General features: G+C 42.9%; 2 long non-coding RNA genes across 2 annotated transcripts in view; one reads left to right on the top strand and one right to left on the bottom strand.

Moving 5' to 3' along the window:
- LOC109143253 overlaps positions 1–19,141 on the top strand; it is a 43,552-nt gene that overhangs the window by 16,054 nt on the left and 8,357 nt on the right. The gene's annotated exons all lie outside the window — the stretch shown is intronic.
- Positions 881–12,904, bottom strand: LOC109143252. The gene is made up of 3 exons (XR_002043287.3): positions 12,767–12,904; positions 10,014–10,093; positions 881–1,461 (listed from the first exon to the last, which is right to left on the bottom strand). It is a non-coding gene; the product is annotated as an uncharacterized LOC109143252 (long non-coding RNA).

Genomic DNA, 19,141 nt, shown 5'->3' on the forward strand with positions numbered 1-19,141 from the left:
GATAATTTCCAAGCCAGACTCATCTACTTCTAGATGTTTTTTTCTGCAGAGACCTTTGTTTCAAACCATACACTGAGCAGTCCCAGCATGGGCTGCCAGCCTGTCCTCTGTGCCCACTTGTTGTTATTTTGTTAGCTAACAAACCACTGTCCTCTCCTTCCCCAGCTCAGATCCTTGCTGCTGCTGCTCTCCTGCAGCCAGAGCAGCTCTCTTTGGTCCAGGGCATCCCTAGACAGCAGTTGTTGATCTCACAACAGCACTGGAGCTGGGGCTTGTCTTCTGCTGGACATTGTGTGGATAAGATCAGCACCAGGAGGCCCTGCTTTCTGCCTCCACTCCTACTTCACAAAAGAAAAAGACGTGTGGCAGAGACTGTAAAAGCAGGATTTTGGATGTACACAGCCTGTACCATATTACATTGCATTTCATTGCTTAGCACAAGGTAAGAAAGTGTGCAATCTGCTCAGATGTTTATAGATGTCAGACCAGGCATACTCTGCTCTTCCACAGTAAGTTGGACACCCAGCTTGCACTCTTGAAACTACCCCAAACTCAGCTTAAGTTAATATATATTTGTGGACCCCCTGAACAGGTACCACTAGGACTAAGCCTGACTCCAGATGAAAGTGACTACCTTGGGCATCAGAAGGGCTGTAACCTTTGAGTTATTGATCTGTTAGAAAAAAATTGCAAAATGATTTGAGAACAGTGAGAAAAAACCTGGCGGCTGAATTCACGGTAGAATGGCACACAGCTTTACTTTCCACATGTGAGTTCCCCTCATAGTAGTAGTAGTAGTAGTAGTAGTTGTAGTAATAATAAAAAATAACAACAACAACAACAACAGCAATATGCTTATTTTGTAAATTTAAATGTTTGAGGAGGTACTAAACACTTAAACCTGAGCTCTTCCAAGTTGCTCTCTGGTTCTTTGTTTTTGGAGCTATGACAAGCAACACCAGCAAGAGCCTGTTATGCTCCAGCCCACTGGTGTTTCCAGATGGTGCAACCCAGTTAGAAAGCTGGTCCACTGCAAGGAGTTTGTAACTAACAGGTTGGATTACTTATTTGCAACCAGCACCACAGCTGAAGTCTATTCTTCACAACATACTTCAGCAGAAATTAATTTAAAAAAAATTGAGACTTTAGTACTATCTTTAACATATACCATATGCCTGATGTTCCTGTCTGAAAGCTTTATTATAAATCAGCTGGGACAGGAATTTTCATGGCTCTTTTCATTAACATGAATACTGGGACAAGTGAATGAATAATACTCAAAATTTCAAGTTGATGTTTTTGATTACAAAAGCTCATCCCACAACTGTATACTTCTGAATATCTCTCAAAATCTTCTGCTCGTTGCTTCTGAATATGCATGTAATGGAGATTGCAATTGTGCTGCAGCGTTGTAAAACTGTTCAATTTTTGAGTCTTTGAAATCTTGTACATCTCTATGTTCTACAACAAAAAATGAAATCAGAACATAAAATTAACTTTTTTTCCATCAAAATAGCCTATTACAGCTAGTACTCTTTTAAACAAGAGATAGAATATGATGGCAAATGGTAGAGCGATATGAAATTGCCTGTATTTGCTCTTCTATTATGTGCTTGCAGTAACTGAAATTAGGTTGAGGGTGAATACCACAGGTGTCCTAATTTCAATTTTTTTTTTTAATAAGCCAGAAACGAATACTAAAAAATATGTACACATATGCTGCTAGGAAGACATTTGGTGCACTTGATACAATTGTTACCTTTTAGAAGTTGTGAAACTTATTTTTGGCTGCTAAGTATCCCCATTTCATGTATGTGAGTAACAGAAGAGAATTAAGAAGTGAAAGTGTTTTGATAAAACAAAATGTCCTTTATATGTTAATGTGAATTCCAGAGGGTTTTTGCCGTTTGAGTGTAATGCTTGCTGGGCAACTGCTGTTACTGAAATGGGCTGCAATAACAAGACCTTAATAGTTAGCTTTGGTAGAGGGAGACTCGCAGGAGCCAGGAACTTCCATAGAGCACAAGTCAAAGGGGCAACTTTTCAGATTTTCCCCTAAATATAGCTCTTTCTGGCAATCTCAGAAGTTAAACAAGCATTGGATGTTGTCATTAGAGTCTCTGGAGTGAGACTGGAGGTATGTGAGAGGCTCCACCTTGAGCTCCCATGGAGGTCATGGCCAGAGAGCAGAGGTGAGGGGTAGGTGAGGCAGGGGTTGCACCCACATAGAATTGAGTAATTCAGAGTTTGGATGACAGAATGACAGCCTGTCTTGATATAATCCTGGGGGATGGGGCCAGAGAGGTGAAAGAAAGTATGAGTTATGTCAATATGGAATTTATCTAGATTCCTTTCAGGCTCTTGATTTTGGCTGTACATGACAAGGATGTGCAGCCCCTCCTGTCTCATGCTGTGATTTAGAGCTGTATTCTTGCCTCTTGGTGGCTGTGAGGATTTTGACATGGCCAAGTTTTCCAGATACTTATAATTTTGAAATTTTCCCTCTATGTCTCTGTTTGAAAAAATAAATCCCTCTTGCTTGTCTTAAAACCCATCTGGATATTAAAACAGCAGGATTTTTATTTTCTGTCATCAAATAGGTTGTGCCCTACAAATGCAAATTTAGCTTATTAGGGGCTGCCTATGGATTGGGGATAAGCTTGGCAACAGTATGGATGAACAGAACAGGGAAGAATGTCTTATAACTGTATGAATGGTTTGCTTTGATGTTTCAGAAAGAGACCAAATTTGCTACATAGAACAATTGAAAAAAGAAGCCAAAGGCTTAGGGGGTAACTGGTGAAGTCAACCTCTTTTCTTCCTTCTCCCATCAAACATCCTGTAGTAACCTGGCTGGGATTCTTCCTGAGACAGTGGTTTGCAACCCTTCTCTGAATTGGACCTGTTCCCCTTCCATGAGCTTGTTCTACCTGCTGAGAATAGGAAATTTGGCGGAATGTCTCCTGCAGCTTTGGGGTAACAGCATGTTGTCTAGTGGCATGAAAAATACAGTAACTCAATAAAAGTTAATATTTGTCACCAATTAAAAAAAAATTAAATTATTTTCTCTTTCCATTCTTCTGTTCTCATTGTGCCTCAACTCTCACCCATCATGAGAGACGCTACGAGTAACTTCTGAGAAGAACAGCCTGGGAAGGACAGTACTATTTGCATGCTCCTATTGCCCTTCCATTCCCTACTGCAGGTTTTAGCAGTTGAAGATGTTTGCCAGTAGCAATATTTGGTGCAAAGACTGCTGTACTGTGTTTAATGGTGATGAACAGGAATTGACTCTGCCCTAAAGTATTAGTGCAAAGAAGAAGAAGGAAGAGCAGTGTCATAAGGGACCTCATATTTCCAAAATCAGCTCTGAGACACTGTGTACCCACCACAGTGCTATGAATACTCCCACAAGCTTAGCATGGGTTTCCGTGCTGGAATGTGACAGGTGCCAGTCCTCTCTCCCACTGGCAGCACTGCCAGTGTAGCTGCACCCTGGTCCAGTGGCTGTTCCCTCGTACACACAAACATATTTGTCCCTTTCCACTGGCACAGGGTCTGTGCCATGCTTTTCACGGAGAAACTATTTATTCTTGTCTCCCAGAGGTGGTGGTGGTGGTGTCTTGGTGTCATTTCCATGGTGATGGGTTTTAGCAGGCTTCTCCTCAGGTGCCTTGCCAAGGCTTTGCATGGAGCAGGCTTCAGGCCACCCTTGATGGTGCCCATCCCTTGCAGAACTAAGTTGTCCACACTGGGAAGGGAGAACTACTGGGAAAGGTGTAGCAGGTTGGTGATTTCATGAGGAGGACCTTGGAAAGGCAGAGATCCTCCTTGCATGGGAGTCTGTGAGAACTGCAGTAGGGGGAAGAAAGAATGTGCCCTGTGACACAGCCATGGCTCCTTGAGAGAGCTGTTAACTCACCTGCCTGACTTATCTTCACTTGGCATCAGCAACTACACTATCCTGAGAGAGACCAAGGACAAAGGAGCTCAGGGCCATTCTGCTCTCCTCAAGAAGTCTGCTGCCTGTTCTGCCTATACCAGGAACCAGCTCTGTGCTGGATACACTTTGTTGGTGTGCTGGCATTTGGTGCAGCCCCTTTCAGACAGCCACCCCTAAGAATTTCCCTGGATCCTCCTCATTCATGAAGAGTGATACCCATCACAGACCACAGCTGTGGTGAGGTAACAAGTCCCTCCTGGGAGAAGGCATGCACTGTTATGGGTTTTTGCCTACCATTAAAGAGCTTCTTCATAGTGAAGAATTACTTATGTAAGTAGATGAGACTGTTCTCCTGGAAACCAAGTCAGAGCTTCATGCATCTGTCAGCCTCAGGAGACTAAAAGAACTTTTCCAGCCCCCTCTCTCCTGCTTCTTCTGCAGGCTTGATCTTTACCCTTTGATCTCCGGATCTACAGCCCTGGAAAAACAACAGTTTCACTGGGGTTGGGGCAGAGCCCTCACATCTTCCAGGCTGTAAATCTGACTATTGTGTTTGAGCATTGCCTGTGATGCTTCTTATCGAGATTATTGTTCCACCCTTTCCTGTTTGGTTTCTTTCACAATTCCTTTTGAATGGGCTCCCTAGTAAAGAGCCCATCATAAACAAACACATCGAGCTTTGCACAATGCAAAATAACATTGATTTCCCAGTTTTCCTCCCCAGCGGTATAAAAAATGCACCCCAAATATAAAATGAAAGAATCCCAAAGGGATGGAAATCATCCAAGAAAGTCATACCCTCGAGTGGCAAACCACCACTGGTGTATCTGAGATCCACCCCGATCTAGTTTCCAGCTTTCCCAGAGTTTTCATAAGCGGGAGAAGGCAGCGGTGTGTGCCCACAGAGCCCCCCCACCCCACTCCCAGTAGTACCCCCCACTCCAGCCCTCAGCAAGGTCTCATGTTGATTCGGTGTCCTCTAGTGGCAAACATGCGACAGAGACACCAGAGCAGTGGTGTCGGGGTCCCTTCCTTGGCTTGTCTTGGGGAGGGGGAAGGGAAGCTCAGAACAGGCAGCAACACAGTGGGACATAGGGACCCTCTGCCTGGCTTCAGGAGAATCAGGAAAATGTGGCCTTGAAGTAAATATCTTGGGGAAAAGAGGTCTATTGCACACATCATCCAAGCCACGGATGCAATGTGTGGCAATGTGATAGCCAAGTAAGTCGCAGTGTCACTGCCATCTGCTCCAGTCCTTGGAGTTAGACATGCCAAAAAAGGCTTCTGGAGAGTGCTGTCAGTAAAATACTACAAGATATTCTTACAGGTGAACAAACTGTCCAAAAATCGTCAGGGCTTTTCCCTACAAATGATTGAGATACTTTCTTAAGGTAGAATTTACAGCTTCACTTAGGTGAAAGATAAAGTGGCTAAGCTGTAATAGTGAGACGGAGCCCCCCGCTTCTCTGCCACTGGCTGGGAGCCAGTTTTGTGGGGCAGCAGCAGCAGCAGTTCTCAGGGGGCTAACAGAATGGCCCCAAAATATCTTGTCTGTATCTCTGGGAATAGCACACTCATTCTTCATCTTTTCAGCATGTTAGCATAAATTCTTCTTGTCAAATTCACTAGCCTTTAATTACTGAAAGTATCATAACAAAACTGCATTTAAAGTGCTTTCACTGATCTCCAGAATTCTATTGCAATTTCTTGTTGTTTATTTTTCCCCAACCTCTGTTCCCATTCTACCAAATTCTTCTGATCTCTGTTGGATGCTACTTCCCGATCTATGATTTAGTGATTTCAAATCCCTCCAGACTCTGGGTATGTTTTCTGTCTGGAGATGGACTCTGGCTAAGCTCATTTCTAGTGGTGACATGAAGGCATGACTTGTTATTTTGGCATGCAGCACAAGTCGATAGAGAAATCAGATCAAATGGATCTCTGCATTAGATGAGCTTCCTGGAAAAGATGATGCACTTTTAGTTGTTATCACCACAAGTTCCCAATTAAAAATTTGTCATGACACTGCTGCTGAGGGATAATGATTCAGCTTCTCAGATAATGGAGTGTTTATCCACACCAGAACACAACATTTTTAGTGGCCATAAAATGCCCCAGAATATCTTTCTGTGCTGTAAAACCATGTATCAAACCTTTGGCTGTAATTCTCCCACAAAAGTGAAATTGAGCACTGTCTAGTGTTTTCCTTAAACAGATGCAGAAAAGCTTTTTTCTTCCCCTCCCTCCCTTCTTTTTTTCTATCCCTGAAGGGCAAGGAAGACTATAAAATGTCCGAGGCTTTTCAGATTATACTGGTTGGCTGGTTTTATTCACTGTGTTGGGACAAATCAAGACTGCAAAATGACCTTATTTCTACATCTGTTTGCACAATGTTTTGCATCTGACAAACTGGTTTGAACATGTCCAACATACTTTTTTTATTTAATAATCCACATTGTTTGGATAAAATGCAGAGCCAGTTCTTGGAGGTCGTACAGGAGCCCAGACCTTCTCCCAGCCTTACTAAGTGTTGAGAACCTACTGAGCCACTCAGAACTTTCTCTCTCTCTGGTCTCAGTGAAATTGCCTTGCAAGGTGGATCCACTTCGGAAAACAGGCTTAACGACTTCAAAATTAAAGGCTGCTCTTGGGATCCAGCTAGAAGGGAATCAGCAGCTGTTGTCCACTGGGAGAATCCCAGAACCTGACTCTTTACCCTGGTGAGGGAGGCAGAGGATCTGCTGAGGATGGCAAATGGTTTTACCTAAGATGGTAAAACACCTCTGGTCCTATCACCTGCTTGGACCAAGCCACAGCTGTGTAAATACAGGCTTGCTGCCTTCTGCCACGTAGGGATATGTTGGGATAGATGCTGAGTTCATTGGCAGCAATCACTCCATCACCTCCCTGTCACCGTGGGCTGTCGCAGTGGACAGCCTGGCCCTTCTGCACCATGTCATCCCTTCGTGTTTCTCCCTTGCAAGGAATATCTGCTTCCAATCCTTCAAACACAGCATGGCAAACCCCAACTTTGCCCATGTGGCTAAAAGCTTAGTGCTGGTTCACATGGTGCTCATTGCATTACTAGTGCTCCAGGAATGGATGGAAAAGGCAGGGCTCACACTAGGAGAAGGCAGTGAGGTTGCTTTAGGGCTCCACTGGAGGTATTTTGCCTCAGATACTCCTAGCTGCTGCTGTACATGGAAGCCCAGGGGAGCTGGAAGCAGCTGCCTCTGTGCTAACTGAACTGGGCTGCTCCTCTGTGTCTGCGGAAATAATGCTCCTTGTAACTCTTGTCAATTTTTGCTTTTTCACACCATGTTCTTGAAACCTATCTACAACTCCCTGCTCTTTCACCTAATTGCTGACTGGGCAAGAGGCAAGACACTTTGTGTCTGGCTGGAGACATGGCCAAATAGCCAAACAAGCCAGAGGAAGAAGGCTTAATTTGAAACCTTTCCTCTGGTGAAGATTTGGATCTCTTCTCTCTCTAGATGCTGATTTTCATTCAACTTTTAAAAACATTACTTTTTTGAGGACTGTGAGGTCCTGTCAGATTGCATGAAAACAAGCCAAAAATTCATCCAGAAAACTTCAGGAAGAGCTGACAGAGAGAGAAAGAGAAATTACATCATCTTCATTTCCATTGGAACCCAGGCTAACAGGAAGATTTTTATCCTATCAGTCCACTCTGAGTAGTGAAAATATATAACAGATTATATGATTTGTGGAACTGCAGGCCATCTTTATGCCCTCATGAGTCTCCACCATCTACTCATTGTTACCACTCAGCCTGACCCTCATCCTTGTGCCAGCAATGCTGTCCACATGATCTTGCAGAGAACAGCAGAGCAGCAGTTCTCTGGCCAGCTCTTACTCCCACTCTGTGCTCATCAGGGTAGGTGGAAGCTCAACAAGGATGTGAAGAAATGTGTTTTGTGACTGGAGTGTCTAGATCCCACTTTTATGTGCTCAAATTCTTTTCTCATTGGACCAGAGTTCAGAAGCTGCCAAGGAGCTTTCCGGGGAATCTACTGTGAGAGATTTTCAGTGAATTGAGGCACCCTCGCATAAAAGCTCTGATGGACCATTTGACCTTTTGCTTCAGACTACCTAAAAAATTTGCATTTATGTTCGGAATAGTTATTATGTATGACAACTTAATAGTCCTGTATTGTTTTATCTTTCCAAGCACCTTTTTTTTTTTTTTTTTTGTATCCTAGAGGACATGAACCAGAATTTGATGCCTAGGAAGAAATGGGAAGTTTCCACACTGCTCTACTAGTGTGGTGTCACCTTTCTTCTTAGAGAGACAAAGTGATGTAGCGATAGTGCATATGCTTTCTTCTGAACAGGGATTTGACAAAAGTTCCCACAATTAGCTATTCAGTAAACAAAGAGATAAAGGTCAGGCCTGATCATGTAACCGGGTAAAAACCAGAAGGATCTGGCTTGATAACACATAGATCTGTCTTGACTGATGGTTTCAAAATATTTTTCTTCATAAGCTAGTGGAAGAGGGAATGAAGAAGATCAGACATTAATCTTGCACGTAATGGTTTTTCTAGTTTAATAAAAATACTGTGTGACTTACTAGTCAGATGGACCAAACTCAGCTACCCAACACAATGATACAACATCATATTAAATACTGCATATGCATGTGGAAAGAGTAATTTGAGTTGGGAATGGTTTTTAGCCACTCAGGAAATCAGATGCCATTGTGGATAGCTCAGTGAAAACATCTGGTACAGAGGATCAAAGGCACATGCTATTTTGGGTTGGAGTGTTATTGAAAGTAATACGATAACATAATGTTTCAATCAATAGTGTTTGGTAGGTTGTGTTCAGTTTCAAATGTAGAGGTACAGCCAAAGAAGCACACTGGAAAGAACTAGATTTGCAGAGGTGGAGGTGCTGAAGAGACGGATGCTAGGTGGTGGATGCTGGGCCAACAAGGTGGCTGGGCTCTCCTCCTGATACTGTTGTAGGATTGTGGGACATTTAAATCAAGACACCATTTACTTACTTGCCATAAGGCAGGGAGTTGTAACTGCTTAGTTGTGGCAGTTGTAGATACTCCAGCACTAGGAATCTTTACCTCAGGGCTTGATTTTTTATCTCCACAAGAATTCAGATCTGTGCTGACATGAGGAGAGGGTACATAGCAATTCTTAGCCTTAAAATGTATCCATTAGGATCAAATAAGAGGGGAAGGAGAACATAAGGAGAAAATGAGTGACAGTTTAGAGATTACATAAAAATTCTAGAAACACATTTGAAGTAAAGGAAGAAGCATGCCGATTAATTTCTCACTGAGGAAGACTGGTGAACAGTAATAGGCCCAGCAAAAAAGCTGTGTTCCTAGTTCATCCACATTTATGTAGCCAGATTATCCAGGTTTAAAATCACCAGATATAAAATATTTTGTCCCTGTCTGAAAACTTTTCATTGTCCTAGAAAGAAATATGACCTACGTGTCTAAACAACACCTGTTTTTTTCCCTTTGACCAGTCTACAAAGAATGAGTCTGAAATAATCCACGTTAGTTTTCTTCCCCCCATATTTCTGGTTCCAACAGAGTTTTACCCATGAGGGGCTCAGTACATGGACTAGAACAGCAAACATTTTGATAAATTAGTTGTCTTAACAGGGATTGATGAATTTTGTCATGAGCTAGTAGAGAAATGCAAGGCATAACCAATCTAAGATGGATGGGGGTTACCGTGGAGAGCAGGAGAATTCCAAGTTAAATCCATTGGGGAAGTGTCATTATTAAGCTTCAGCTGATTGGTTTATAGAATCATAGAACCATTAAGGCCGTGAAAGATCTCTAAGATCATCAGGTGAGAGCTTCTGTGTCTAGTAAAGCAAAATCAGATGTAGGGTTACAAACAAGATGCAGGCATTTATGCAGAACAAAGCAAACCCATGGGGATCTGGGGGCTATAATGGAGTGCAAACCAAACAGTCTCCCGTATGCAGAGCCAGAGCAGGAAGCATGGGGAGGCACTGCCCTGCCACTCTGCTTACTGAGCAGCACTAGTGAGCATTGAGGTAGACTGCTTACCTTTTCATCTCATTCTCTGGACTTGCTCTATAAAACTTACTCTGCTATTTTAAGGTGATTCTGGAGCATATAATCAATATCTGGAATAGTAAATGAAGACAAATTAGATGGAGACCAAAGGTGGGCAAAAGAAAAACTCCTGTGGATTTAGAAAACAGGCCATGTGAAAAAGGCTGAGGACAATATGCAATTATTTGGGTTGAATGTTCTGTTTAAGGCAGCTAAAAAAGAAAAGATCAAACATGGAGAGTGGCTATTTTAGTGAGCTACGCTGAATATTTAGCTTGGGTAGCACACGCCTCAGAATTCCTTGTTGCAAAGCCTGCTTCATGTTTGATGTCATGTGGCTGTCTATGTGGCCTGGCTGGCCATGTGTTCCAGAACGGCATACCACCTTGAAATAAAATCTTGGAAGCATGACAGCTCTGCTGCTGTTGATATGACCACTGCATTTGCCCCCAGAGAACCACTGTGGGGTTCTGGGTTTCAGACCTTGGGTGGAGGATGATCAGCGCACATGCTGTGGTCCTTGCAGAATGTGGTATCTAGTACCTATGACAAGAAAATAAAAAAAGGGATTTTGTAGTGTTGTGCCATATTTTTGCATCAGGGTATGGAGACTCTTTGACAAGGCGTTCCTTCCAAGGCTGTGTCTTGGCCAACAGAGGCCAAGTAGGCTAACCCATGGAGCATTATCTTCAAAAGCTCTTCTTAGGCTTCTTTGTGCAGTGAAGCCTAATAATTCACAGGAAGAACAGGTAAAATGTTAATTACATGCTGTTTGAAGACTGTTCGGCAACAGCCAGCTCTGAAGTGGCCAATCTTTCATAGTCTGGGAGCCAGAAGCCAGAAAAAATGTGGCAATAAAGGGAATGGGACTTAAAGCTCTCAATTTATTATTTCAAAGATTTTATGACCAAACGTTGTGCTATTTACCTAATATTTGCTTTCTTCAACTCTTTTTAAAACTACCAGTAAGTATGTTCATTATTATATACAATCATTTGTATCTATCTGCAAAATCCTGCCCTTACAGCAAACTTACTGGCTATGGTTACCCAGAGGCAGAACTACAGAATGAAGCCATCCAGGATTAGTGTCTCCAGGACTGTTTCATGCTACCCTGCAGCACGTGTAAGGCTGAAGCTTGGCACCCCAACACTCTGCAAACCACCCCCCAGGTGCTGCAGCCTCACCTCAACTCCTGGGACTCTACATCTTTACTTTCAAGTACATGAACAGTAAAAGGCTTGTTTTAGCAGTTCCCAGCTGCTGTAAGCCATGGTTTCCAGCGCTCTCCAGCCTGAAAGAATAATCTCCATCTGCCCAGTCAAATACAAGTGCAGTGGGGAACAGCTCAGATGGCTCTGTGCAAGGCTGAAGGGTGTTATTGACTCAGACTGTGCCTTTTAAGGGGTAAAAAATGGTCAAACCAGGCAGGTTAGTCATAGGTGGTACCATGAAGAGGATGCACAATTTTTTTCCAGTCGTACTAGGGATGTGTCATCTGAGGAATGTGACTGAACAAGTTCCACATGGGGGCAAGAGTCACCAAACATCCAAAAGCACCACAGAATCGTTAAGTTGGAAAAGATCTCTGAGATCCTTGAACTGAACATGTTGCAATGGTTGAATTTACAACTCTATTACCCACAGTGAGCAAAGCCAGTGTGAGACCAGTGCCACAAATGCAGTGGGTTATTATCAGGCCTTTTAAAAGCAGTTGCTGCCACATTTAGGTGTATCTCATAAACCTGGTTGAAATTTCCCCCCATTTTGCAAATGCCTGTTTCTAATGAGAAGTGATGGACCTCTGTGTTCGGTAGCAAGCCATACAGGTCTGAAGAATCAGATGTGAAAGTCTGAAGAGGCTGGAACTTTCACTTATTTTGCTCAAATTTGGTCCCAATTTCAGAATGAAAAGTGTTGAGACAGTAGTGACCACACTACCTGCAAGGACAGCCCTCACCTGGGAACACGTCCTCTGCCACGGTTTTCTGGCTTAAAGGACAAGCAGGTCACCCCTCAGCTGTGATCACTGATCTTGGTCTTTGGGCTACAGGCTGAACTGCAGCCTCAAGTTGCAGATAAAGCCATCGGCATGGTACTTAGCCTAGTGGAGTCCAAGCCAGCCAGAACCTTTTAGCACAGCAGCAGTACAAATGTTAATAATAAATCAGTGAATGGTTGAGAGATTTGCCCTAAAAGGAAATCTCTCCAGTTCTATTCTTTCCAGCTATGTTGTTTCTGGGAGGTTGCTGTGCTGTTTTCCTACAAAAAAAAGGCCCTTTCTTCTCCTCAATGTGAGATGCCAAGTCTTGAGGTCCCACTGCTCTGAATAATTAAGAACAGAAAGTCCTTTCCTACAATGTGACTTAGGCCTTGTGATTGCCTATGGTCTTCTGATTTCTGATTCTGACTTTAAATGACCAGATTTTGAATTCAATATGAGGCTGAATAAGTAGTTACTCATACATGCAACCTGATTTCATCAAATGGAGCTAGCTGAGCATGACTGCTTAGCTGCTGGCGTAAAGAGCTCATGACCTGCTTGCAATGACAATATGGTCATTTTTAGCAACAGTACATTTTCCTTCCATTTCAGATTTAGGGCAAGTATGCTCCCGGACACAGGAAAGAAACGCAGTATCCAAGGTTCCTTGTGAAAGAGAGGAACTGACTAACTGAACAAAAAGTGGGGGAAGAGTCCTCAGCTGAGCATGTCAAGCCCATGAATCAAGTTGTGTTATTACCTTTTGGTGGTTTTTTTTAGCCAGCGTGCTAATCTGGTGACTCAAGTGGGTCTTAGGAGGCAGGAGAGGGCAGTCTGACCTCTTGTAGCCCCTGAGGGATGCCACTGTGATTTTTCCAAAGCAGCAGGTGTTTATTCCAGAGACCTGGCAAAATGCAAACCCCGGATTAGAGCTGCCATCCTTGAGCAACTACTATTGAATGCGTAAAAGCTTTGCTTCAATAAGAGCTGGATGCAGACCAAAGATGGTCTCAGGGTCTGACCATGGAGGTCTTACCCATAATTCTTCCTGTTTTCAGTTGAAAAAATTGTTTTGTGGCTGTGTTCCTGCCTGTAGTTTTGCTGTTGCGTAGTTCTGTGTTTCAGCCCAGAAATGGTAACATTTACTAGCGGCTGAAATACCTCATCTGTTACCTCATCGGTTAAAGAGGTGTTAGATAACGATACTTCATCAGTTAAAGAGCAATTCGGGACACTTCGGATTTCATATGAAGACAGATTTGTAGATGTTAAGCCTGTTGAACACACTTACTTTTGTGGGCCTAATTTGATTACAGAAGTAAGTTACGAACAATCAGAAAGTATGGAAGGTAACATAAGCATTGTGCAGAACTCTGAGAAAGACTGGGAGGCAACCTGACAGAGACAAAACTAGTAACAGAGGTATCTGGGAATTACTTGGTATAAATCTCCCCTATTATCAAATTTCCCTGTGGCCTCTACAACCAGTAGAAATCTATCTATAGAAAAGCTTATGGACAGCTGCCAGTAGATGATGCCTGGAAATCAGGAATGAGACAGCTGGTGCTTGACCTTGCTTTACTTGATCCTGACTTATAAAAAAAGCTGGAAATCTCAGGGCTCCCATGACTCCAGTGGGAATCACGCTTTCCAGCCCTGCGGAACAGCCTTCTCAAGAAGATCTATAAGCCACAAGCAAAATTTTCCATGTCCCCTGGAGACTTCCCCCAGCTAGTCATTGAATCATACCCCCAATGGGAGTTTCAAAGATGTTCATTGGTGGTGATTGATTTTTTTTTCCAAAACTATCACTGGATTCCTGGAATAGGCCGTGCAATTGCAGCCTGAGAAAATCTACCTAACTACTATGCAACAGATCCAGAAAATTGCACAGCAAGACTTACAAACTCTTAGCATACTGCCTGAGTAGAACAAGGATTTTCAGAGTTGCATTGATAATTAAAATAATAAACATGGCATATTGACTAAAACTTGAAGGAGAAAGTGAGTTATATAAGAACTCCCCAAAGCTTTAATCCAGAGATAAGAACAAAACAAAAAAAATCCTACCTCTTCTCTGTCTGCTTTGCCCTCTGCTGCTGTGGCCTGTCCCTCAGCCTAGCAAAAGTAGCTGAGAAAAGTCTAACACTTCACAATAATTTCCAGAATTCCTGGGTCCCCCAGTAGAGGGAAGTATTGTTTCATTTCCTTTGGCTTTGAAAGGCTTTGCCAGGGGAAATAAGGCAGAAGTACAGAGACATCAGTAATATACAAAGAAGGAGATGGAAATGATCACTTAGACCTTAGTCTTGCAAGTACACACCTTCTTGCATAACCAGGAACTCAAAATAAATGAGTGCATAAAAGCTGCAGGATCAGGCCCTACACATTTAATATGCATATGAAGGATGCAGAAACTGTACCAAACAAAAGTCCTACAATGAAAGCTAGAAGTGAAAATTAGAGTTTTTTCCCTGTTATTGTCAGTGTTTTCCCGGATGATAGTTTGTAGCTTAAGCCTTTGCTTGTTTCCTTACTGCTGTTATGTCTGTCAGCACTAATTATCCAAGGGAAAGTGGGGATGAAATATCCAAGTCATACAGATAGCACAGCTTCCCAGGGCAGCTCTGCAAAAAGCCAGCTTGAATTTCTGCATGATGCTGCCAGGTGAACTCATTCAGGGAGGGCTTCCCAGTTATTGTGTGCTGTCCCGTGGGTACTGGAAGCTAGCTAAGGTGGGATCAGGGTCACTTCTCCTGAGCTCCTGGAGCAGGAAGCAGGAGGGAGTCAGGCACGGAGCCTGCTCAGTGTACCAGCTCCTTGTGCTGTGCTCTGGGGCTGTGGACATGATGCTTCCAGCTGGCTCAGTGGGAGCAGAGCTGTGTCTGAACCAAATAAAACTGATTTGGTTGCCTCAATCATACTAAAAATACTAGGACCAGAGTATAAACTCTGACAGGCAACCTTAATTATTCACACACTCCTCAGTGTGATTTCCCTCTGGGCTAATTAACTCTCCTGCAGACCAAGGTAGACAGGGACAATTTGGAGAGCATGGGCTGGAGGCAAAATGGACATAGTCATCTCAGTCAGGGCTGAAAGCAAATTTTCCCATATGGACATGATCTATGTGGTATTGCATAGAGCCACACTGCCTGAGTAGAGACAGATCTGTTCTTCCTGTCCTGTGAGGTGTTTATCTGCAGAGGGAGTAATGTGCTGGCTGGTGAGGGAGAGCAGACAGAAAAGATCATGCTGCAGAACCTTTCTACTCCTCATCATGACTGCATCTTGGGTGGCTTCACCTTTTCGGGTGCTGGTATCAGTGTGAGCTCCAGCACCATGGGCTGCAGCACTGGCCTGGTGCCCTGGGTAATCATCAAGGGCTGAACTGCTCGGGGATCCCTTCTTCTGCTGCCCCATCTGCATGCCTCTTAGGATCTCCTCCAAACTTACTCTGGATGCATACCATGGAAAGTCTCAGAGGTGACTGAGTGAATCCTCTTTCCTGTGGAGCAAATGAGATGATCCTGCTACGAGTTTCAATAATTTCTCCCAGCATTTTAGGTACTGTGATGAACTTAGCCTCGATTTCTTAGCAGCTCAGTGCTATTTGCAAAGCTTTTTTTTCCTGGCCAACACAATGCTGCCATTTTCCCAGTAAAGGCAAAGACAGGATTTTTGTTCACTTGAATATGATTGCTTCATGCTGTTATCTTTCTTACTACTCATGGCAGCACTAATTAAAACTTTAATGACTGAAATTTTGTACTTATAGACCATCACAACTATGTTTTTTTCCTACCTATAAATACCATCTAAATGTGTTATTCCTTTTTTCGTTTTACTTGAAACCAATGAGATAAAATCTGTCTTCCCCCTATGTAATTGGGGAAAACACTTTTTTCCCCCATCTAGAATCTATTGTGGGAAATCCGTAATTTTAAAGTCAAATTTGTTTCTGCTTCCCCACTTCTGCTGGCTGCTTGATGCCTCAGTAATCATGTGAAATTATTCTGCATGCAGCAGCTCATGGTGACTTCCTCAAAACATGAGTCAAAAAGGGTTGGACAGACAGCACCCCACTACTCTCTGCATGGTGGCAGAGAGCAATAGTGCCTGTGTTGATGATCTGTCTCCATACTCGGCTCTTATTCAATCATTTTGAGGGTGATGTTTTACAATACAGGAGTGGGTATGGCAGAAATTCCTCCTCAGCTTGTTAGTGATAGTTGTGAGGATTAGTATGTCATGCTTTGCAGGAACTGAGGAACGTGTTATACTCTTTACACAGGCATGAGCAATAGGGAAACAGCAATGCAGAGATTATTCTAAAACACATATTTTCTTGGGCACATTGTGGGTTACTGAGTGCAGAGCTGTTTAACATTGCCAGAAATGTCAGAAAAATTTTCTTTCCTCATACAGAACATCAAATGTGAGCAGAAGCAGTTTTGTTGGTTACAATAGACAGATTAACTCAGAGAACAGGTATCAGTCGATTTGTTTTAGCATCAATTTTACTCATAACCTGGAAGTGAAAGGATATCAGACAGCTGCCTTCAGTGACCCTACATATGATAACAGATGAGCATGTGTTCATTGGAGAAAGGACTTCAGCACTTTGAGGTAACACTTGCCTTCTGCCATGTTACTGCCCTTTGCTGGAAATGCTGTCCCATAGCAGAACCACTGGAAGGGACGTGTGAATGCTCGTCCAGGGTTTCAGAGCACAATCTGCCTGCTGGGTTGTTCAAGTTGCTCTGGCGAGCTCTGGAAAGGATGTCTAGGCACTGCTGGGCGCAGCGCTGGGGCAGGTGATCCCGACGGCCAGCAAGCAGCTGTGTCTGCTGACACTAGGTTCACTTCTCTTCCCTCTTCTGGAAAGATTTAGTGTCTGACTATTAGCAATTTATAAGTTTTTGCTAATGCTGAAAACTCTTGTCAGAGATATGTGCCTGCATGCTTTCTCCAGGCAGAAGTGTCAGCAGAATTATCCACAGGCACCAGTCAGGGCAAGTGTCTGGCTGTTTCTGATTCCTTTGACTAAATGCTGTTGCTGGGTCTTACGTGGAAGCATGCCAGTGAGCAATGCCAATTAGGAAAGGGCATTTAACACAAAAAAAAGATCTAACCAGTGTATAGTAAACAAAGGCATCTTGCCTTGTGTCAACAATACACTGGGCACATGGCTACAACTTCCTCCAATTGTGTGACCTCCATAATAAGCAACTTTGTCCAGCAATGTTTAGAACAGCCACACACATAGGCTGGTTGTCTTAAAAATGACATTGTTCTAGTGTGATGAGAGACACTGTAAAAGAAAAGGCAAAATACAATTCCTTATATTGCATAAGTCTCAGGACTGGATTCTTGATATTTTTTGCTAACGGGTTTCACCCCTGCTTTCCTTTTTTCTGCCTACCCTATGTAAGGATGTAACTATGGACAGATATGACAGAGGTCAACTGCTAAACCTTTTCTTAAAAGATGGGACAAAATTTTGCCTACTACTACTACTACTACTACAACTTTGTGTATTTGGTTTCTGACTAGGATTGACCTCTCTGAGCTTAAAATCAATAAGAATTTTTGATATAACTAAGCAGAATACTTTCAAAGGACATGTTAATATTATCAGTAGATCAATGGAGACTGAATCCAAATGTATCACTTCACATTCAACTCAACTCATGTATCTGTGTGCAGGATAAATGTAAATATAAGGTGATTTCAAATCATGTGTTAGAAATATTACACATTTGGTTCAGTATGTCATGTGTTTAGCACATCACATTTTGTGTTCATGATTTCAGTGAAAATCAGAGAAGAGTCATACCCCAGAAAAAAAGCGCAGCAGATTATGCTGTAATTGGTATTTTATACAGAGGTGACAGACTCTATGAATAAACCACATGCTTAGTGTGTGCATAATGGTTTTCCATTATGAGTTAAAACACGGGAAATTATTTAAGGAATATGTAGAATAAGTTCCTTCCTATTTTGGTTGCCACTTGTCTTTGAGTGCATGTGAATCTTTCTACTTGCTTTTAATGGAGCAACTTCATGCACAGCTGTTTAATTGCCGACTGTTTCACCCACAAAATGTGCAAATGCTTGCCCAGCTTGCTATGGGTTAGGTTAGTAGAAGTATTCAGTGTCTTGCAGACTCCTAATGAGCAATACCAGGAACAACCACATTTCCTGCAACGGCCTAGGGTTTGACATCCGATTTCCTGGAGAAAATAATGGGGAAATAATTTTCTATTGAGCTTGTATCTGCCCAGTTACTCACAAGTGTAAAAGCAGAGGTAATTCATATGTTTGTTTTCTTAGAGGCTGGATTGAAAAGAGGGCAAATTGGCATTTTGCAAAAGGTTTATAAGAAGAACTACTAGTAGAGTGCAAAAGAATTATTAAGAGCAAAGAGGTGAATTAAGGCAGCTCAGACACCATCAGAAGATTTATATCAGTTCATTGCAGGTTCCAGCTAGATGCAAGTTATATCACTCTGTAGCTGAAGGAGGGAAACAGGTGGCTCCTAACCCCTGAAATGGGGCTTTGAGAATGTAAGTAGGGCATCTATTTCTGTCCACTAGTGATACATTAAGCTGAAGTGCCTCTGAATGGTGAGGAGGTGTTACAAGCCAAGGGGAGACCATCAAGTGACCTGTAGGAAACAGTGAATAAGATGAGGTATATGAAAAAGTGCCTCCTTCAGCAGCCGCTTCTTCCAGGGAAGCTCAGGAATGTTTTGTGCCAAGCTCTCCAACTTCACATAGGATAGACCAAGTTAAAGGTGGGGGATTCAAAGAAGTGTCAATCTCAGTGTGAGCACCTGTGTTAACCCATGCACGTGGAGTTTGTTGGGTTAGTCTGACTGTGGCAATCTGGAGCCTGGGTCAATTGCTCGAGCTCCTAGTGAAAAACCTGAACTCAGCCATCTTGGAAAGAAAGGGTGGGAAGAGTTGGATAGTCTGTGGTGGAAAAGACAGAAGTTCCACCTAGGTCAGAGAGTGAAAAGGAGGGTGATGCTGATGGCATGCAGCCATCACTTCCTGCCATCTGCAAGCTTCCCCCTGAGAGGAGGTACAGACCCTCCTTTTGGGAATAAACAGTTAGGTAATAATTTATG

The sequence above is a fragment of the Corvus cornix genome, chromosome 1A, assembly GCF_000738735.6.
Source record: "Corvus cornix cornix isolate S_Up_H32 chromosome 1A, ASM73873v5, whole genome shotgun sequence".
NCBI lineage: Eukaryota > Metazoa > Chordata > Aves > Passeriformes > Corvidae > Corvus > Corvus cornix.